Source organism: Papaver somniferum, chromosome 1 (assembly GCF_003573695.1).
Source record: "Papaver somniferum cultivar HN1 chromosome 1, ASM357369v1, whole genome shotgun sequence".
Taxonomy (NCBI): domain Eukaryota; kingdom Viridiplantae; phylum Streptophyta; class Magnoliopsida; order Ranunculales; family Papaveraceae; genus Papaver; species Papaver somniferum.
Genome location: NC_039358.1, coordinates 235,429,604 through 235,451,007, shown reverse-complemented (window position 1 = coordinate 235,451,007; position 21,404 = coordinate 235,429,604). Strand labels below are relative to the sequence as shown.

Genomic DNA, 21,404 nt, shown 5'->3' with positions numbered 1-21,404 from the left:
AAGTGGATTGTCATTTTGTTAGAGAGAAGGTATTGGCCAAAGTAATATGCACTCCATTCGTTTGTAGTCATCAACAACTGGCAGATGTTTTTACTAAGGGTTTACCTGTCAAGCAATTCAATGGAATTCTATCCAAGTTGGGCTCCATTGATATCTTATCACCAACTTGAGGGGGAGTGTTGGAACAAAGGAGAATATTTGGTTTCTCTATTTATGATTGGTTTACACTGCAAGAAAATATTCTCTAGATATGTTTCTATCTATACGAATATGTGGCATGTATAGGATATATATATATACACGTCTTGTAAAACCTCCATTGATAATAAGAAACCCTAATCATTCTTCTACCGTGTACGTAGGCTATAGCCGAACCACGTTAAACTGTTTCTTCTTTAATCTGTTTTAGTTAACTGCATAACATCTTATGCAGATTCAATATTGACTGCATAACATCTTAAGCATACTGCATAACATCTTATGCATAACAACAAAATAAATTTTTGAAGAAGAGATCGGTCTACAGGATTTAACTTACTTGTACTCCTCTCTAATTGCTGACAAAGAACCTAATTTTTTCCTACCCAATTGCACCTCTAAAAGACCCAAGACACAATCCTATATATCAGCAACACTATAAAACCTACACAATTAAAGAGTTGCCTTTTAAAGATGAACACTTAGATGAGCCGTAAATAGAAAGAAAACCAACAGAAGCAGCAATCATCAATGTCGAGAGCTTAATACATATATATCCAATAAACCTAACTCTGCAAGATAACCACTTGAGTTCTATTGCCATGCAATACTGCTTCATCATCAGATGGAGCATATCTTGCAGTAGTTGATCCAAACAAAAATGAAGATCCTTCAAAATGACAAAAGGATACTTTACCATGGTAGCGATACCAATAATGCGATAACAAAGAAAAAACATCTGCTATGAAGATAAAAGATATACTTTAGAGATACACATTAATGATCTGGCAAGACTAAGTTGGATGGTTACTAATTACGTTGGTCTTGGACATTACATGCACAAATCCACTCCATTACGGAAAAGATCTGGATCACCTTCAATGGTGGTTTCAATATCTCCTCCAACTGTAAGGTTTTTGTTGATTTTGTAGCAGCACTCAGTGCAGTTGGGTGATCCCATGCCTCTAAAAGATTCCAACCTCCCAAATTTACCGAAGAGCCCCGCTCTTCAAGACTTGTAAGTTGTATCATTGTTAAATTTCTAGTACCTTGTACCGAAAAGTTTCTTAATCTACAATACTTCTGTAAGACCACCGCTGTCAAGCATAAAACAGTTATAAAAAAAACTTATACAGTTAGTCATTGTAAAATCATTGTCTCTACTAAAAGAAAGTATAACATTAGCTCATGATTTTGAAGCTAAAATCATGGATTTTAGTTTGGATTCAACAAACCATACTTTCAGTGTTTGTGGATTTAATGGTTATACAAATGCCAGTTCAGTAAAGATATATAACAACCAAATATGTATGGTTTTAAAAATTTTTATTTAAAATCATATCAAGAGTAGAAGGTTAAATTAGACAGAATTACTAAATTAGACAAACTATTCGAGAGGAATAATCAGTTAGGAAACTTAAAAACAATAATCAGTTACCTATTGTTCTTGAGAGAGGAGGCGTAAGAAACATGGGAAGATGATGACCTCTGTTTGGGTTTATGTAGGCGAACATTTGTAACGTACTATGAAAAATTGATTGCTGGATATGAATGAGACTCATGATAAGGCTTGAGTGGTGCAAATAATGAATAACAAAGAAGACCGAGAACCCTAATATCAGAGAAGAAGATTAGTATCCCTAACGTCTGTGCTACTAAGAGTAACGCATGAAATAAAGAGAGAAGAGTCGAATTGATACGCTGGATGAGAGCGTAGGAGGAGGGTGCATTGTGAGCCATGATTTATCTCTTTCACTTCGTTCCACTTTTAAAGCAATGAGAGCCATTGATTACTTGAAAAGATTGATTCAGAATCGTCGGACGGGCAAAAACACATTTGTTTTTGTAATATAGATAATAGTAAATACTTATAAAAAAATCTACGCCATGCGAAAAATATTTCTTCTCTTTTCTTTATCATAATTTTAGTTGTAGAAAATATGATTGTCCGGATTTTATTTAAATCAGGTAAACGTGGTGTAAGAATTTTTAACAAATTTCAGCCAATCAGAACTGAAGGTTTTGTCTACCTACCAATACAAAAGAGGGTGGACGCAACCACTAAATATGGAGCATCGGATTGAATCTATTTAATTATAAATTGACGGATAAGAAATGTAAGGGGAATAACTTGTTTTTCGCAACTCTCGATGTGGTGTCAGAGATGTGGTTGGGTGTTTAGGTTATTGATAACGTTCTTGATATGCATGTACCATAAATTTTCGTTCAGTTCAACATTTGGACGATTAAGTAACCTTTTTCTTTTTTTAATTGGAAAGGAACAAATTTAAATAATAATAATTATTGAGAAACATCTAGTTTTTCATGGATCATAGAAGATATCCACATTGGTAAGTTCTCATACCAGTATGTAACTCTACTTAGAAGTTTCGCATCCTTTGATAAAAATGAGCTATATTTCATTTGTTTTTCTTGGGACATAACATCATTCCCATTTATTAAATAACTTAAGCAATTCTAAACGATCATTAATAATAATATTATTGGTAGTCCATTGCACAGATCCTTTTTTTTTTCATTGATTGCATTCACCACATTTGCAGAGTCTCCTTCTAGAACGAGGTTTGCAACATTATGCTCCATTCCCCATTTAATTCCTTATAATGCAGCTATGGATTCTTCTTTTTTTGCATCTTCGGCTAAGCCTGATATGCTCCCCTTGGATTACCTGTATCATCGATAATAATTAATCCTATTCCCATAAAATTTGTTTCATTAGAATATGTTGCATCAGAATTGATTTTTATAAAAGAAAGAGGTTGTGTTTTACATTGCACTGCACTTCTAATAATACCACCTATTTTTCTATCGAAGACATGTTTTTTTCTATGATGCGTAATAATGGTGTTGATGTAGATCATCTTTGTGTTATGTGTGGGATGGAAGACGAGACTGTGAATCATATTTTCTTGCATTGTCATATTGCAAGTAAACTTTGGTCTTCTCTTACTCCAAATGAAGGTTCGGCATGGATTTTCCCTAATAGTATGTTGGAGTTATCTTGGTCGTGGTAGTCACCTCCAGGAAAAGTTATATGGGACTTCATTCCATCAGCTATAGTTTGGGTGTCTTGGAATGAACGAAACAATAGAACTTTTGAGGATAATTACGTATTCAAAACGGACTCAGACCTTTGTTTTGCTGCAAGAACTGTGGTGTTGAGTTAGGCGCTTACTGCGGGTTGTCGCCACCATATCAACTTCTCTAATTCGGTTTTAAACTGGGAATTAGTCTTTCTGTAATCTTTTTATTGTTTTCTTTTTCTGTTTTAGCTACCTCTTGTAGATCTTATAGCTTTCATACATTCTCCTATCTATAAAATTTTCTCTTCTTATCAAAAAAAAAAGGTACTAATAGTCAACTCCAACCTGCTTTGATTGGTTTGACCTACAACATTCTCCACATTCATTTGTATATTATCAAAAACAAAAGAACATTTTATTTTCCAGATACCCCACAATGTAAAGGCTGCAGTACTTATAAATTTGTCTTGGACAACAACATTATTGTCATTGTTTTGAGACCAGCTTGTTATCCTGTAATATTGGATATTCCAGTGAGCATACCTGCAATACTATTATCCACAACATTCCAAATTTGTGTAGCAAAAGTACATTCAATTAACATGTGATAAGCAGTTTCATTTTCTCTTTCACATAAAGGACATTTTGGACATATGTCATTCACATGTCTTCCTAGTCTTTCTCTGACAGGTAAACAATCCTGTATACACTTCCATAGGAAGTGCAACATTTTTGGTGGTAGCTTCATACCCAGAAATATTTTCCAGGGAAAGTTTACAACACTGTGACTACTGTTTGCACTATCGAAAACCCTATAGGCACTTCTGACCGAAATCATACCATTTAAAGATGGTGTCCATCTCAATTGGTCCTTACTAGTTTTTGGAATTATGATTCTCATGACATCCCTAACAGTATTTTCATCAAAAAGACGATGTAAGATATCTAGTTTCCAAGTTTTTGTGTTTTGATCAATTAGTTGGTCCACTGTCTCCATATAAAATGAAGCATATTGAGATGGTGGTGGGTGTTTCCATCCTGGAATCCAAACGTCCTTCCAGGTGGAGATGTTTTTACCATCTCTAACTTCCCAACAATAATTTTCTTTAAGAATGTCTAAACTTCTACAAACACCCTTCCATATCTAAGAACTTTGTTTGTCATTACCAGAATGAAGTGGATTATGATTAGGGACGTACTTGCGTTTCATAGTGATGGAAAATTTAGTGTTGACTTACAAAGTAACGCAATATTCATGGCTTCAGTCTTCTTTATGTTCATCCCTCCCAGAGCTTTAGACTCACTTACAATATCCCACTTAATCAGCTGCATGCTTCTACCATTTTGTTTCTTATTTAGCAAAAAATCTTTTTGTATTCTATCAATCTTATCGGTTATGGTTTTAGACATCGGAAATACAGCTAAGTGATGTGAAGTTAGAGAGCCTAAAGTCAATTGATCAGTAAGCATTTTTCTACCTGGTTGGTTTATGTGCTTTCCTTGCCATATGTCTACCTGCTGTTAAATCTATCTGCAAGGTGTCTAAGTGTCTCTTCCTTGTTTCTCTGGATTAAAAGTGGTACTCCTACATATTTTTCTTGTAAGGCCATCTTTCTAATATTTAGAGTACTAGCAATTTGGTCTTTAATATATGGACTAGTTTTAAGGATGACGACTAAACCTGATTTTTCAAAATTGATGGATTATCCAGAAAACTTACTGAATTCCTTTATCACCTTCTCCAATTGTTTTGCTCCCTTAATAGCAGCTCTAGTGAATACTAAGCAGTCGTCTGCAAAAAAACAAATGACTAAAATGGATAGACTATTTTAAGTAACTTTGATTCTTTGGATACTACCGTTACTTTCAGCATGAACAAGTAGACAAGAAAATGATTTCATGCTAATGATAAGTAGATATGGGGACAAGGGATCTCGCTGTCTAAGACCCCTTGTAGGATAGAAAACCTCTCCAAGACTTCCATTAAGAAGTATAAAAGCAGACATAGTTGAAACATATTCAAAAATATTTTCAAACCAATATTCGTGAAAACTTAAACGCCTAAGAGTATAATTTAGGAATTTCCACTCAATCCTATCAACGACAGTGTCGAAACCATACTTTTTTATGACCTTGGCTATAGCATTTTCTTAGTTCTTACCCGAGCTTAAGCATGAAATGCACACCGTTTTTATGGGCTGGCTGAAAAAGGTTGTGAAAAAAGTGAATTTTGTGCCTCTTGGGGGTGGCTACAGGTTGGGTAAGTCTGGTCATAATTCCACTCTTGCCAAATGCATGTCATGACCAGTGTTGTGCCCGTTAAGAATAATAGTCGTCCAAATGAATTATCAAAATGCTACATATGCAGTTCGCATGGAAAGCAACTGAAAAAGCATCCTTAATTTTATTTTTTGAATTTTAAAATAATTAGAAGAATTGAAATAAATTTAGAAAAAATTGAGGATTTAACGATGTATTTCTAAATTTCTTAACAATTAAAAAATATCGAAATATGTTAGTTAAATTTTTTAATTCTGAAAACATTTTTTCTCATTTCCTAAAAACAATAGTTTGAGGTTATTAAATAAAATAGTTTATCTCTCTAATTTTGTTTTTGTTTTTCTTTTGGTAGCTGGCAACAGAGAAGATAGAGTAAAAGAAAGGAAAAGAAAAATGCATACTAGACTGCGTCAGCAAGAAGAACGCTGAAAATACATGCAGGAGGTTAGCAGGGGTGGAGACAGCCCATTGCAAGGTTGTGCACTTATAACCCTGCCAAGCTAGTTCCAAGGTCTATTTTAGGCCCAATTAGAATATTCTCTTATACATATAAGCCTATTTTTGCTTTTTTGCATGCACCCTTTAAAATTTTTGCACCCCCATCCCATAGTTTTTGGCTACTCCCCTGGAGGTTGGGAAGATCCATAACTCGTGGGCATTATGCTTGGCAACAAATTTAGCTAGTGTATGATCAATATCCTTAGCTCTTCGCAGCACAAATTTATACCCTACTTGAAGAAGTCTGAAGGTAGCAGTTCTGAGCTCATTTATAATGCTGATAACCCTCCACGAAAACCTTGTTAACTCTCCATTGAGAATTTGAATTATTGTATGAGAGACACTTTCAATCACAATTTTATTAAAACTCATTCTGCTATCCAGTTTAACAACAACGACAAATCCATTAGCTCCAGTGATGATGGGACTACAATAATTGGTGATAGAAGTTTTTGCGCCATTTATTTGGCGGTTGAAGAAGAAGCTGAAAGTTATGCTAACATGTTAGGGTGCAAGTTTGCGAGTTTTCCTAGTATATATCTTGGCCTCCCTTTGGGAGACAAGGTGGGAGGCACTTAAAAATGGGGGAAAACGCTTGAAATATGTGGGAAAAGAGTTACTTATTGGAACGGTAAAACAATAGCAAGAGGTGGTAAGCTAACTTTCATCAAAAGCGTTTTAGCAAGTCTCCCCATTTATTATCTATCTATTTTTCTTGTTCCTAGCTCCATAACCAAGAAATTGATAAAGTTGTGAGAAACTTCTTATGGGATGATGAAAATAGGGAAAGAATTCGCAATATTGCTTGGAAATTGGTCTCAAAATCAAAAGAGAAAAGTGGTCTTGGTATAAGAAGAACTAAACAAGTGAACTTGGCTTTGCTCAAAAAATGGTGGTAGCGCTTTGGAGTAGAGAAAGATGCATTGTGGAGGAATACATAGTTGAAAAATTTGGCGAAACATTTACCAGTTGGGAAACTCTCCAACCCAAAGGACCAAAAGGTGGTAGCTTGTGGTTTAATATTTAAAAAGAACTTGAAGATTTCAACAAAGGTATTAGATTCAAGATTGGAGCGGGCAAGGAAACTAGATTTTGGGAAGATTCTTGGCTAGGTGAAGGAAGATTATGTGATATGTTTCCATTGGCTTATGAAGCTTCTAGGACCAAGAAGTTTGTGGTGGCTAGTATGTACGAAGTTGGGGAACACTACACCAAATCTAGGTTTTCCTAACAATACATATGCTAACTCTTTTTATTTTCGTAACCCAAATGATCCATTATAATTCTAGTAACTTATATGAAGGGTTAGCAAATTAAGCAATAGTTACCATATTTAGGAATTATCAAATATAAACTAAATAACTATTCAAAGTGTGAGATAATTAGTGATACATGCCTAACACAATTTACACAAAATCACTATTACTAATATTTCTACCCAAAATCCACCCTACCTTTATAACTGTTTGTCATTTTCATTAGTAACACAGTTTGACATAGCTAACACAATAATTCATTTTAAAATTTTGAAAATGCAAAAATATAAATTTTAACATTTCATAAATCTTTTGTTTGGAACCAATTTAAGTTTTAGAACCTTAGAATAACTTATATCCCGGAACCAGTAGATAATGGGAACCACAAACTAACTTAGCTATTTTCCAAAATCTTAAGGACCGAAACCACACCGACACAACTCTTCCACATATTATGCACCCGAAGAACTCTTTCTTCCTTTCTATCAGTTAAACTCAGATGCGTTTAATTTTGGTCTCCCAAACTCCGATCGATCGAGCCGTGAGCAAGTTGAAGAGAGCTCTAACCACGATAGTTGAAGGAATTAGAGGATTAAATCTCAGCAATCTTCTATATTAAGAACCCTAATTTTGCTAGAAAGTTATCAATTACAGGTTGGTTTTTTTCCTCTTTTATTTTTGTTACTTTAAGATGGGTATTGAAATTTAGGTTTCTTAGTCAAATTTTCTGTTGTGAAAAGAACCTATAATCAAAAATTTCTTCTATAACATTGTTCAAGTTGCAATTTCTTGTAAAAGAAAGAAATAAAAGCGTTTGTTTTGTGCTCAAAATGTTTGGTAAATTGTTTGAATGGAGCTGAAATACTTAAAGTTCCCATGACTAATTCATGTTTCAATTTTATTTTAGGGATTGAAATTTTGGTTTTTATGAGATTGGGTTTTTTAGTTTTTACATTGTGTTGCACCAAATTGAACGCTTGGGATCAACTAGTTAGTGAATTAGCTCTGTGCTTATTTATCAACTTGTATGAATTATATTTACTAGCCCCTGACTGGTATTCTGATTTGAATGTTGCACTTCATCTTTAGGAAGTCAGAAGTTTGCTGCCATTGGTATTCGTGTATCGCAGTGGATAACTTACTATCATCTAGCGATAATTCATGAATTTTTATATAGTTACTTACTGCTCTTAATGTTCTGTGTCATGTTTTGTGCACCACATTACATTTCTTACTGTTTTGCGTCACTAAATTCATATATGTCACTAGTATACTTGCACGCGCAATGCGCCTACCGCTGGAACCGGCTATTGGGCATCTGAAACTGATGCAAAAACACATTGACCATGTGGTTGTTATTCGGGTCCAAAAGCTGCAACAACATGTAATGCTTGCGATCGTAACTTGGTTTAATCTATTGATGTCGGTCCAGATGGTGTAGTCATTGCATCATAATTTTATAAGCATCCTTTCCCATCCATTTTCTGATAAGTATTATTGATGTGTTGTTGTAGCCTTCTTGGTGAGGAACTGAGATACAGATATACTTTGAGAAAACTGAAAACTTTAGTGGTGTTAAAAATGACCCTCGCAGAAACCTTGGTGGTACAGTAATAGTAGTGCAATTCACGTCTTATGGTATTTCTGTTTAGACAAGGTATAGCACATGCATAGTGAATGTCATTACTACACTAGTAATAACGGTAACAATCCATCTAAATTTAAATGCATAGTTATATTAAGTTATGCTTAATGTACTTATTCCTTGTTTAACATTCTCATTATTTTACGTTCTAAAATGAAATTCAACCAACCCCGATCTCATTGTTTATACCATTTCTAGCTACTGTGTCAGCTTGGGGCATTAAGCTTTGAGTGGCCAAATCAAGATACGATACCATGACAGACATAAAACATAAAATTAGAATTTTATAATATGTGGTCTTCTCAATCTCCGTACTTCTCTTCTCATCTATCTGTTTCTGTAAAATTCTTCTGTGTTTCTTATTCGTTTCTTTTTCGTTATTAGATGAATTTGGTGCAGTAAAATAAGATTTGGGGACCTGGCTAACGTGGTTAATCTTGATTTTCAGAATGCATAGAGAATTGGATAAGTCTTGGATGTTTGAGAATGATAAGTTTGGTCAAGTATACAGAGATGGGGTAAAAATTTTCATTAAATATGCATCTACATATGGTCCTTGGAAAACCCTTTGTCCTTTCCCATGTTCTATATGTCTAAATGGGGGTCGTCTCGATATTAAGGAAGTGCAACAACATTTGTACGAGTATGGTATCGACAAGTCGTATATCACTTGGGTCTTTCATGGTGAGAAGCAGACGGTTAATAATGTAATGAGTCGTCCAGTAGATACTGTGTCTAATGAGCAAGTTAGAGAAGATGTATTTCCAGATTTGACTTCTTTTATTGATGTTGCATTTTAAGTTCATGGAAGTAATGGTGCTGGTGTTTTTATCGATGATGCGAATGGGATACAGGATGATACTGAGGAATCATTGAGTTTGAACCAGATGCGCAAAAGAGACACGAAAAGTACAAAGAATTGGCTGAACAGAAATTGTATCCTACTTGTGAAGGCAATGTTAGTACACTATCGGCGATCGTGGAGATGCAGAATTTAAAGAAACAGTTTGGAATATCAGGTAATTATGTGACCAAATTGTTGGAAATGATAAAAGGGTGGTTACCAAAAGAAAACACGCTACCCAGTAGATATACGGAAATGAAGTCGATTATGTTAAGCGTGATAAAAGGTATGGCTTCTATGTATCTTGTTTAGATTATACAGATGTGGACACCTTATATGGAAAATTGAAAATGCTAAGCGTGAAATTAGTTTCTCTCCAATGGAAGCCTTAGTTTCAATCTAAGCCTTGGTTGACTTTTGTTATTTTCATTTTGTATAGCTAGTGCAAGAGAAAAAAACAGATTGGGTTTTGTGGAGATTGGCACAAGGTCCTGTTGGAGGAGCGACAGAGTATATAAAATATCGTGTAAATGGTTTTGTGTTTTCTCCTAGGTCTTATGAAGAAGACCATGAGACCCAAGATAGTGGTGTCTGCGTAGAGGAATACACCACGTTTAGGAGGAACAGAGGTGATGCATCTCCTGAAACTCACCTATCAAAGTGGTATGGACTGATTAACCAAATACTAAAATTGGACTATACCACTTTTCATGAGACTGTGTTCTACTGTGACTGGGTGAAGGTAGGCAGTGGAATCAAAATTTATCCAGATTCTAATCTGGTTTTGGTAAAGTTGAACAGTATGAGAAGTTCCAGTAAAATATATGACGAACCAGCAATTCTAGTGGAAGACAATCCAGGTTTTTTACTCCAAATATTTGAAAAGCTCTGATCAGTGGGTTGTTATTCCTTCACCAATGGGGTTAACGATAAAGGTAGACGATCTTGAGAAGCCTAGTCCCGACAGCTTTAAAAATGTTCTTGTCGATGAACCCCATTTGGCTTGTTTGCTTAATTTTTATGGTGCCAAGAGGCCAAGAATGGTGCCAAGAAGACGAGAATAGCCACTGTGTAATTGCATCGAACAGGTAACCTTTGGATTGAACCAACTGTAACCAAAAAGAGTTCTGTAAAATCATTTTGAGGACAGATTTTTTGTTTAACGAGCTTCAAACAGAGTTCAGTAAATAAATTTTGTGGAAAGGTAACCCAATATTTGATTAATGGAATCAACTTATTATATTTTGATGAAATTTTTAAAAGTTAGGACTTTATAATTTAATCATGATTTAATCAATTTTAAGTGTCAGCTTATAATTTCGAGTAGTGTGATCTGTAACTGTAAGCATAATCCTCTTGACTTGTTTAAATTAGATTCCCTGTCAGCCATGTAATGTGCGATCCTCATGGTTCTAGATAGTGACTAGATATTTATCTGAAATCTTGTTATCTGAAACCTACTATTTGGATTGAAAATTGATTATAGTGACTAGATATTTACCGATTTTGTGTGGAGTGTGGACCAAAATATGCCTTGACTGATCTCTGATTAACAAAATTTGATTTCTGTCTCAGAAATCGATTAATGATTCGAAATTACTGATTTTGTTTACTAAACTCTGTTTCCTCAGTCCCGTTTTTATTATAGACTCCCTATGAGAAATTAGATTGACCTTGTTATCCAAAAGCTAATATTTAGTCTAGACATGGAACACTCAATTTGACATGTGTTTGTATACCTTTAACCATATTTGAAGCTAGAAATGACACATTAGCTCCACCTTTGCGAATTTCTATGATATATCCTGCTAAAAAGTCGGCCTAGTTGATCCGTAATTTACTTATCAATTTATGTATGTGCAACTTATGTCGAAATCTTGTTTGTTGTAAGTTCGATTATGGATCTTTAATATTCACCAGGATAATCCTCAGTTCAATTTTAAAAATCTGGTATATATTATTTTCCAGAGAAATATTTATTTCGTTGTAAGTCAAAAATACATCTTCAGACGAATGCGTTAATTTTTAATATTGAAACCTTGCTAGTTACATCGGAGTCGTAAACCTACTAATGTTTGGCATATTATATGGGTTCATTGTCTTCCGAAGTTTTCGACTTATAGTAGTCCACTTACCTCCAGGTTTCGATCTCGAAGCCAGGTTCATGCCTCGAAGTTGGCGAATAGGGGTCCGTTTAAGGTTTGGGGGAATATTCCAAAGGAATCTCTGCTTCCACTAACTGAGAATCTTCATAAAAATCATTAACCTACCAATATTGTTCATATTATCCTCAATGTCATCTCATATTATGTCGGAATCTACACCTGAGTACTAAACCTGTCAGATATTTTTGACATGGTTATAATGACATAATCTTGACATGGTGGCACCTTTTTCTCTAAAACATCTAAATGACGATTAATTTGAACCTAAGATTTCCGTGACATGTTCCTTGTATAAAAATATACAATCCTACCAAAAATGAGAGTATTTCGAAATACAGAACTTTGGATTTTGGTCTTATGAAGGTTCAAAAGAAACACACTTTTGTTCAAAAGAACACACTTGTGTGTCACCTTTTTCTCTAAAACATCTAAACAACGATTAATTTGAAGCTAAGATTTCGGTGACATGTTCCTTATATAAAAATATACAATCCTACCAAAAATGAAAGTATTTCGAAATACAAAACTTTGGATTTTGGTCTTATGAAGGTTCAAAAGAACACAGTTGTGTGTCACCTTTTTCTATAAAACATCAAAACAACAATTAATTTGAAGATAAGATTTCCGTGGAATGTTCCTTATATAAAAATATATAATCCTACCAAATATGAAAGTATTTCGAAATACCGAAATTTGGATTTTGGTCTTATGAAGGTTCAAAAGAAACACACTTTTGTTCAAAAGAAACACACATGTATCAATCCGTATGAGAATCCATAACCAATTTTCCACCGTTCAAAAACTTCCACAATCCGTATGAGGAACCGAGGATCAATCTTCACCGTCCAAAATTTTATACAAAAACCAAAAAAATTTCTCCTCTCCTCTCACTTTCCTCTTTCTCTTCTTTCCTTTCTCTTTCTCGGTTGTTTTCCTCTCTAACTCCGCCTCAACCAAAACCCTATCTCGTAACAAAATTTCCAAATCAAGGCCTAATACAAATCCTTCACATCTATTGCTCACAGTGGCTGCATCTCTTAATCTGGTCAGTTTCAGTTTAATTTTAATTTCGAATATCAGTTTCAATGTTTCATATTATCAATTTCACGTACTAGGGTTTCATGAAAAATGGTTTTGGGTTTTTATTTTAAGGTTTCATACTAAGACTTTGGTACTGATTTTTCTCTAATTCTCCTTTTTTCAGGGTTAGTTTGGAAGTCCATTTGGAGGAGTCGCTGTGTTCAAAGGTTTGTGAATCTACCTCTGAATCTCTTGCTAGTTTTTGATTTTGTGATTTTTGAATTTTTTTTTTCCTTTTTAATACAACTTGTTTTCTGTGTGATTTGCACTAGGATATTTGAATCTTCTGTGCTTTTTTTGTAATTTTTGAGGATTTTTTTTTAAGGGTTTCTGTTTGTCTGAAAAATAGGTTATTGGGTTTTAATCTCTGTTTAGGGGTTCTTGTTTTGTTTTTGAAAAAGGGATTTATACTTTTTGACCTTGGTTAGAGTGATAGTCTATCCTTCTATGGTTAACTAGCACTTCATAAATAATATTGATATGGGTTTTGTTGTGTTTTGTATGTTTGAAGTTTGCTTAAATTTTCATTCAGGGGTTAGTCTGGATTTGTTTTTTTGTTCTTTTTTGTGGGATTTAGAAACATGGTGTTTGCTTAGAATACATATTTTATGGATTGTATCTTACTATTGTCTGAGAGGTTTGAGGATGTAAACCATGTCCTAATAGAGGTGGCTCTTACTGGTTCACCATGATGCAAAGCAAAAAGCATTACCCAGCAGATATTTAGCTCAAAGCTGTAGGGAAGAGTCAGTTAAGTTCTCCCTTTTATATTACTTACTTTCAATAGGATCAAGTGCTTGCGATTCTTAAAAGGATGGAAATTATTTGAGAACGTGGTCATAAGAAGAAGCAAATGTGTAAGAACTAGGTCCTGCAATCTTTCCCTGTTATTTATACCCTTGAAGTGATATATGTGTAGTTTTTAATTTCTAGTTTGTCCCACATGTTATTTCAGGAACCTGTGTTTCATGTTACAAAACAAGTAGCAGCTAAGAAGGAAAAACCAGAATCTTGCTGCTCTGAATCGGATTTGATAGTGATTCCGAGAAAGTGAGTACCTTTTATTTTTGTGGGTTTGTTTATTTTGCATTTAAAAGATGTTATGTTTGAGAAAAGTTTGTCTCTTAGCTGCTGCTACATCTAAAAAGGTTGCAGCTCCTTTAACTAAGAATGGAAATTTCAAGAAGAAAACGAATCAACTACTGATGATAGTTCAGATGATTCAAGCTCTGAGGATGTGAGTTTTTTTGGACCATTTGTAATATTATATAATAAGTTCAGTTTTCATTAGAACTATAGTCATTTGAAAGTTTTCTATTTTTCTTATTGGGTTGGTTGATTTATTGATAAAAAGAAAATCCATTGATGCAACAGCCAGTTGCAAAGAAAGTTGCTCCTTGCACCAGCAACAAAGAAGCAAGAATCCAGTGATGATGACAGTTCGGATAACTCATAAGGGTTACACAGTAAGTAGATGGTGTAGTAATTTGAAAGTATCATGAGTTTTTTTATGCTGGGTTACGTATTTTGTATGCTAATACATATCAATACTTGTTCTAATGTAGGCACAAATGAGGGAACAAGCTGGGTACTTAGATGAGAATAGTAAGCAACAGTCCATTACTCATGAAATCTATGTGATTGTATTACCTACATGCCGACATTAACTTGTAAGAACTATAGGAAATAGTCATTGACATGTGTTCTAGTTTCGTGTGAATGCATTATGAGAATGTATGTGGTGATTGACAACACTGAGAAGAGTATAGTGTATTTATATCCATCTTTATGTGTATGTTGTATCAGATAAGGATAAGACTACACCTAACTTCTTAAAAAAATTGTGCAGGTACTAGAAACATCATCACCTAGTGCTATTCTGATGCCCATACACGATCAAGATTTGAATCCAAGCTTTGAATCCTTGCGTTATTACAACTCCATCAAGAGGAACCAGTTCACAATGTCAATGAAGAATTCCTCTTGCAAGTACAATTGAAACACCAACACTGAGCACATCTTTAAGCTAGGGGTAGAGGTAATTTCGACTGTTGATGTTGGAATACCAGTAGATATAAAGCAATATAGCATCTATCTAGTATATGGCACATGAACTAAATCATTTTTTTAACACCTGAATGACTTATATGTGTTTCAGCTATTCAATTTGGTGAATGATTACACTGTAAATTGTTCCTGAATGTATTGTAGTTTCAGAAATAAGAATGGTTACAGTAAGTTGCAGTGTCAAAATTTGAATTTGAAAATATGGATGGCCTGAAATTCCCAGGTGACCGGAACCTGGCATTCCCAGGTGACCGGAACTGGCATTCTCAGGTGGCCGGCTTCAGGCGAGGATCACATGAAAGTGCCAGTATTTTTCTATTAAAATCTAACGAATTCCTAACGTAGAAAATGAGTTAGACTATTTTGAAAAACAAGACACATGTCATCTCTTTATTAGTCACTTGAATTGTTATACAGAGGGTTAGCAAACATTATAACACAATCTCTACATTACAAGTAATTATGAAGTATAAAATGTCAATAGTTAGGAAAAAAATTGTAAACAAAATGCATGTGTTAGCCTATTTAAGTTTCCTAAAAAACTAAAAGCATTAGATAAAATACTAACACATTATATAACTGGCTATTGATAACCATTTTTCTTAGTTAGGGAAATTAGCTCTAATTTTTTTGTAACACTTTTCTTCAATAAGGAAATCCTTGATTTGGTGTAGTGGAAGATTGTTTAAGGTGGAGGTTTATGTCTAGGCAAAAGATACTCTCAAACTATTTCACTTGAAGTAACAACTATATCAAATCTTCTCTCTTCAATTTCAATTCAAGAAGGTGTTTTGGATAGCCGAGTTTGGGTCGGAAATAGTCGTGGTCAATATACGGTTAAGGATGGTATTAGGAGCGATGAAGATCAAGGTGAGCCGAATTTTCCAATCGATGTTGTTTGGAGCCGGGAGTATCCTTGCAAAATCAAATTTTTTCTTTGGATTATTTCTGATGATAAGATAATGACGGCGGATAAGCTATTAAGAAGAGGTATGGATGTTTCTAGCTTATGTTGCTTTTGTGATGAAGACAATGAAGCTAGTTCGCATTTATTTTATGAATGTTGGAGAACCCGGAGAGTTTGGGATTACTTTGTTGAAGGATGTCGTTTTGATTGGACTTACAATTCAAATGTCACCACAAATGTGAAGTCTTGGAAGTATAATTGGGGTGACGAAAGACTTAGTAGAATTTAAAATAACATTCTGGTTGCAATATGGTGGTGCATATGGATAGACAGAAATGAAAGATTCTTTGAAAAAAAAAAAATTGGTAAGCCTCATTAGAAACGTTAAACTTCAAGCGTTCTTTTGTCCGAGTCGAGCACGAAGTTGCTAGGTCTAACGGCGAATATGGCGATTGTATTATGGGACTCTTTATTCCGGCCTTTGTAAGCTTGTACTTTGTTGTTGTTTTGGATTTGTAAAAGTGCCCTTCTCTTTTTTGTTCCCGCTTGTATTCATTGGGTTGAGGTACGCCTCTTAAGTAGCTCTCTTTTCAATGAATTTTCTCTTTGACCGATTAAAAAAAAAAGTTTCTGCACCGATGAAGGCCCCTAAATGATCCCCGGAAACTACTGCATTAGAAGACTCTCGTTCTTTATAGATGCATCATTGTTGAATTTGATCATTCCCTCTGGTTGTGGAGACTATGTAACCATTTCAGATATTGTAGTAGTAGTCTGCTATTGGGGGTAGGTGGGGGTAGGGGTGGATTTCCATTTTCGTTATAGTAAATATAAAACCAATAAAGACCCAGTTGTAGTACTGCACCAATATACACTTGTTTTTCTCAAAAACCAAAGTGTTTCTATCCTTCCAAATAGCCCAAAGTAAGTCTGACCCCAAATAGTAGTGATAAACTTAATCTTAGCCAATTAGCTACCAGAGACATTCATTTGGGACTCCTTCTACAAATCTACCCACTTTGTGCATAACCCCAACGTCATTATGTAAAAGTTACGTAAGGCAGAGTTTGGTTTTTTGGGGGTGATAGTGGAAAAGTTGACAGATAAGTCACCCTTACTGTCACTCTACAGAACCGAGGAGCAGCAATGAAGGCGATAATAAATACAGAAGTTGCAGTCAATAAGGTAGGGATCATCAAAACACCAAACCACCCAATATAAAGGCGGTTTTCTGTGCTGGTTATCCAGTTACATAAGCATGCAGAAGACGGCGATCATTAGAAATTCTAGAATGAGGGATGCTGTAATATACTCTTTCCCATAACTTCTCATACGGCTCATTGAAACCATCCGAAATAAAGTACTCATCTTCGAAGAAAGGCCCGGCTCCCCTCCCAGTATACCTGCCCTCTACGCTTAGGCTCGAGAACGCAAGTGAAAAAGTATTGACGATAGAATGTATAGCCGTTTCTATGGTATTAGACTACAACCATCGCACGTCGCAATAACAGCATGATACTTATTCATCCTCGGTTTTTGTTACACGTAAGAGAAGTCAAACTAAAATTAACTACCAAATTCGTCTCTCTCCAATATGAGGGTTCTATACTAGCCATGGCAGGTCAATGGAATTCGTCAGAAAAAGCAGGCGAGATTTTTGAATTAGATCGCGCTACTTTGAAATCCGACGGTGTTTTTCGTAGCAGTCCAAGGGGTTGGTTCACTTTTGGGCATGCCTCATTTGCTTTGCTCTTCTTTTTCGGACACATTTGGCATGGTGCTAGAACTTTGTTCAGAGTCACCTCTCCAACAACCTCTCCGTTGGGTAGTATTTTTTTGGCCCAAGCGCTTATTTGTTCAGGAGAAACTGATCCAATTCGAAGGTGTTGATGTTTATATCGGTCGATCATAGAAGAAAAATTCTGATTCATTCCGATTTTCTTAGTTAGTGGTATGCTATCCTCGTAGGAGTACCTTCTTACAGTTGGAGTGCCTATTGCACTAGTTATACCTATAACAATACATGCCTATATTTCTTGGTTTCAATAGGACTTCTTACGAGCGTTGTTTCTATCTACTATTATCTAAAAATAACCAAGTTATTAATGACTGAACGAAACCACACAACCGGCCCAACTAGGTGTGAGTGGCGACCGACAATCAAGCTAGGAGTGAGTGGCAACCAATCATCTTGCTCTCCGAACCATGTCTTGACCCTGCGTCGGATGCCATCACTGGCTTCGGCTTCGCTTAGAGATTTAGGATGGTGATGGCCCACTCCCCTCGAACAATAATTGTCGAACTTATTGGCTTCGGTGAGAGATAGAAAGAATCTACGCCACGCCCGGGGGATCAATTGCTTGCCCACGATAGGCTTGACCTAGAATGCATGTCGTTCTTCCGGGAGAGGTTCTGAAAGAATGATTCCCCCGAATGAGATGAGGCCCATGTAAAGACGACTGACCGCCCGTTAGTCCTTATTCAGTTACCCGCGGCATGGTAGCACCTAAGCGACAGACGTAACGTTACCGGTCCCTAGCGCCCTGCTGCAACAGAGTGATCGGTACCAGACCCATTTTCAGGGGAAACAAAGTAACAGAAGACGGTCCTTTCATTTATGTCCAAATGTCGATCATATATGATATTACGTGTACCTTTCTTCATTTATTTTTAGTGCCAGTTCCATCCATTTCAAATTGTACTACAACACTAAAAGCAACTACTTTAGCTGTTGGGGTACTACGGGCCCTCTGCCCCACGCATCTAACCAGCTCGCGTGGTTCACCGGTTTCACCGACTAGAACATATTCTCAGTCGATACTCTGGCTGGTACTAGATATAGACTCTAAAAGTTAAATTCAACAATCTGGGAATCCGCATTGGTGTCAATCTATCTCTGTTAGTCGTCTTTTAACCTTTGGCCTATAATGGCAAGCTGATGACTTTTTCATGATTGGACTTAGCAGCAGTGGTGGATCATCACATATCTGGCTATCTGATATCTCCGATCTGCTTGTGTGTTTCTCATAGGTCTCTCTCCTTGTCCCTATCCTCCATGTAATGAGACCTACTGAAAGGAAAGACTCGTTTCTCCGCCAATCTTTCTAGAGCGGGATCATCTTTATCAGAATATTTTTGCTTCTCACTTCGGGCAGTTAGCAATAATTTTTCTTTGGACTTCCGGAAATCTATTTCATGTAGCTTGGCAAGGAAATTTTGAGTCATGGGTAAAAGACCCTTTACATGTAAGACCGATTGCGCATGCAATTTGGGATCCTCATTTTGGTCAACCGGCGGTGGAAGAAGGGATGAAAAAACTCATATGTCTATATGAGGGACCCGTAGGGGGCTCATATGTCCTACATGTGAGGGGGGAGTGGACTCGCTGGAAAGAGGACGAGGCTTGCGGTAAGGGGTGGGTCTCACGAAAGAAGATACTTATTCTACGATATTACAAGATAGTTTAGTGACTCGACTGAAAGGAGAGGATCTACAGTCAAGGTGACAGGATTCGAACCTATGGCCCTCTGTACCCAAAACAGATGCGCTGACCAGACTGCGCTACACCTCCTCTCTCACCCTGCAGGAACTTGAGGAAATCCATCTCGCCAGCCATTCAACTAAGTCCTTTTTTCAATTCTACACGAAGTCGTGGGTATCAAAGTGCCGCATATCGTAGAGTTTTCTAAAAGTATCCGTTGTTTTGGGGGAATAAAATCTAGAATCCACCCGAGAAGAATTAGTAAAGTCTTACAAATATACTAACTCAAATCACAAGGTCTTTTTTGGGGGTCAAGTTTTACGTGTGCTCTCCAATTGGCACACCAAGGGGGTAGAGTGGCCGAATAACTGAAAGGCAACAGTCATGACCGGGCTATCTTCCTGGTTACTACTTCCTGATACTGGAGCCTAAGCGTAGAGGGAAGGTATACTGGGAGGGGAGCCGGGCCTTTCTTCGAAGATGAGTACTTTATTTCGGATGGTTTCAATGAGCCGTTCGTTGCACATGGCCCATGCACATCGCTCTGTTGCTCGGTAGGCGGCACACTAAAATGAGTAAGACTTCCCCAGCTGCTTCATTCGAAGAAGAAGAACAAGAAGTCACGCCCAATAGTAGAGACTCAATCTGGGGATGTTTCGGCTTATATCCCTACCAACGTAATTTCCATTATAGATGGACAAATATTCTTATCTGCCGATCTATTCAATGCCGGAATCCGAGGTTTCATTAACGGCTAATTCATGTCGAGTATACCTTGTCGTTGTGTTATTGTCTATCGTTGGCCTCTATGGTAGAATCGATCGGGGAGGCCTGAGAGGCGGTGGTTTACCCTGTGGCGGATGTCAGCCCGTTCTTAAACAGAACTCGACTCAAGATAAGAACGCGAATAAACTCGTATAGAAAGAGAGATCGGCTAGAGACGATTTATAAAGTCGACGAATTTTCCTCTTACTATAAATTTCATTGTTGTCTGTATTGATATTGACATGTAGAACGGGACTCTATCTTTATTCTACATGAAGTTCTAGAATTTTGGAACAAGCTTCTCAACTTCCCAAAATCTTTTCCAGGGAAAAGAATTGTCATTGAGGCTAGACGGTTCTCCTGCAAAGGAGTTGAGATGGGTTTGGAATGACTTTGCGGTAAAATATCCATGGATAGTAAATGTCCAGATCAACTTATCTTTTGCATCTCTGTTGATATAGATCTTGATTATTTGCTCTTTCGTGAATCGATCAAATAGTTGATATATGAGCTCCTCATTCCAGTTTCCATTTGTTGTAATCAAATCTTATACTAGTTGAGGTAAGCTTCCTGAATTTGACGGGTAAGCAGGAGTAAATCCAGGGATAGATGAGATCCAGGGATCAATTCAGATTCTAATGTCACTGTCATCGCCCACAAGCCAAAGACACCCCACTTTGAGATTTCTTCTGCAATCCAACATGGCGTCCCAACTAGAAGAGTACTTATGCGGCTTCTTTGCAGACCAAAAGGAAACATCCCTCGGATACTTTGTTTTCAATGCAAAACCCAAAAAGAAGAAGAGTCATGTAGAAATTTCCATATGAACTTAGCTATTAGAGCTTTGTTGAGTAGCTCTAGAGACCTCAATCCCTAACCACCCTTTTCTTTGCTTGTGATAAATCATCCCATTTCAAGTAATGCATCTTCTTAACTTCCTTTGATCTTTTTAATGACCCCACCAGAAATTTCTTATTGTCTGGTTTAGCTTGTTGATGATTTCTTTTGGAATGAAGCTTACATCTATAAAGTAGATAGGTAGCAGAGAAAGCACGGATTATATGTAATTTCCTTCCTGCGTGTGACAGAAAATGTATTTTCCAGCCAATAGGTTTACCATCGAACTTCTCCACTAGAAATTTATGAGCTAGATGCAGATTTGTTCCTCTTCTTT

General features: G+C 36.3%; 1 long non-coding RNA gene across 2 annotated transcripts; it reads left to right on the top strand.

Annotated features, from left to right (window-relative positions):
• The first annotated feature begins 13,850 nt into the window (after positions 1–13,850).
• On the top strand, positions 13,851–14,199 carry LOC113338773. Of its 2 annotated transcripts, none has more exons than XR_003354844.1 (3): positions 13,851–13,867; positions 13,966–14,060; positions 14,139–14,199. It is a non-coding gene; the product is annotated as an uncharacterized LOC113338773 (long non-coding RNA). The 2 variants fall into 2 exon arrangements; XR_003354845.1 differs by having other exon boundaries at positions 14,159–14,195.
• Positions 14,200–21,404: the final 7,205 nt, after the last annotated feature.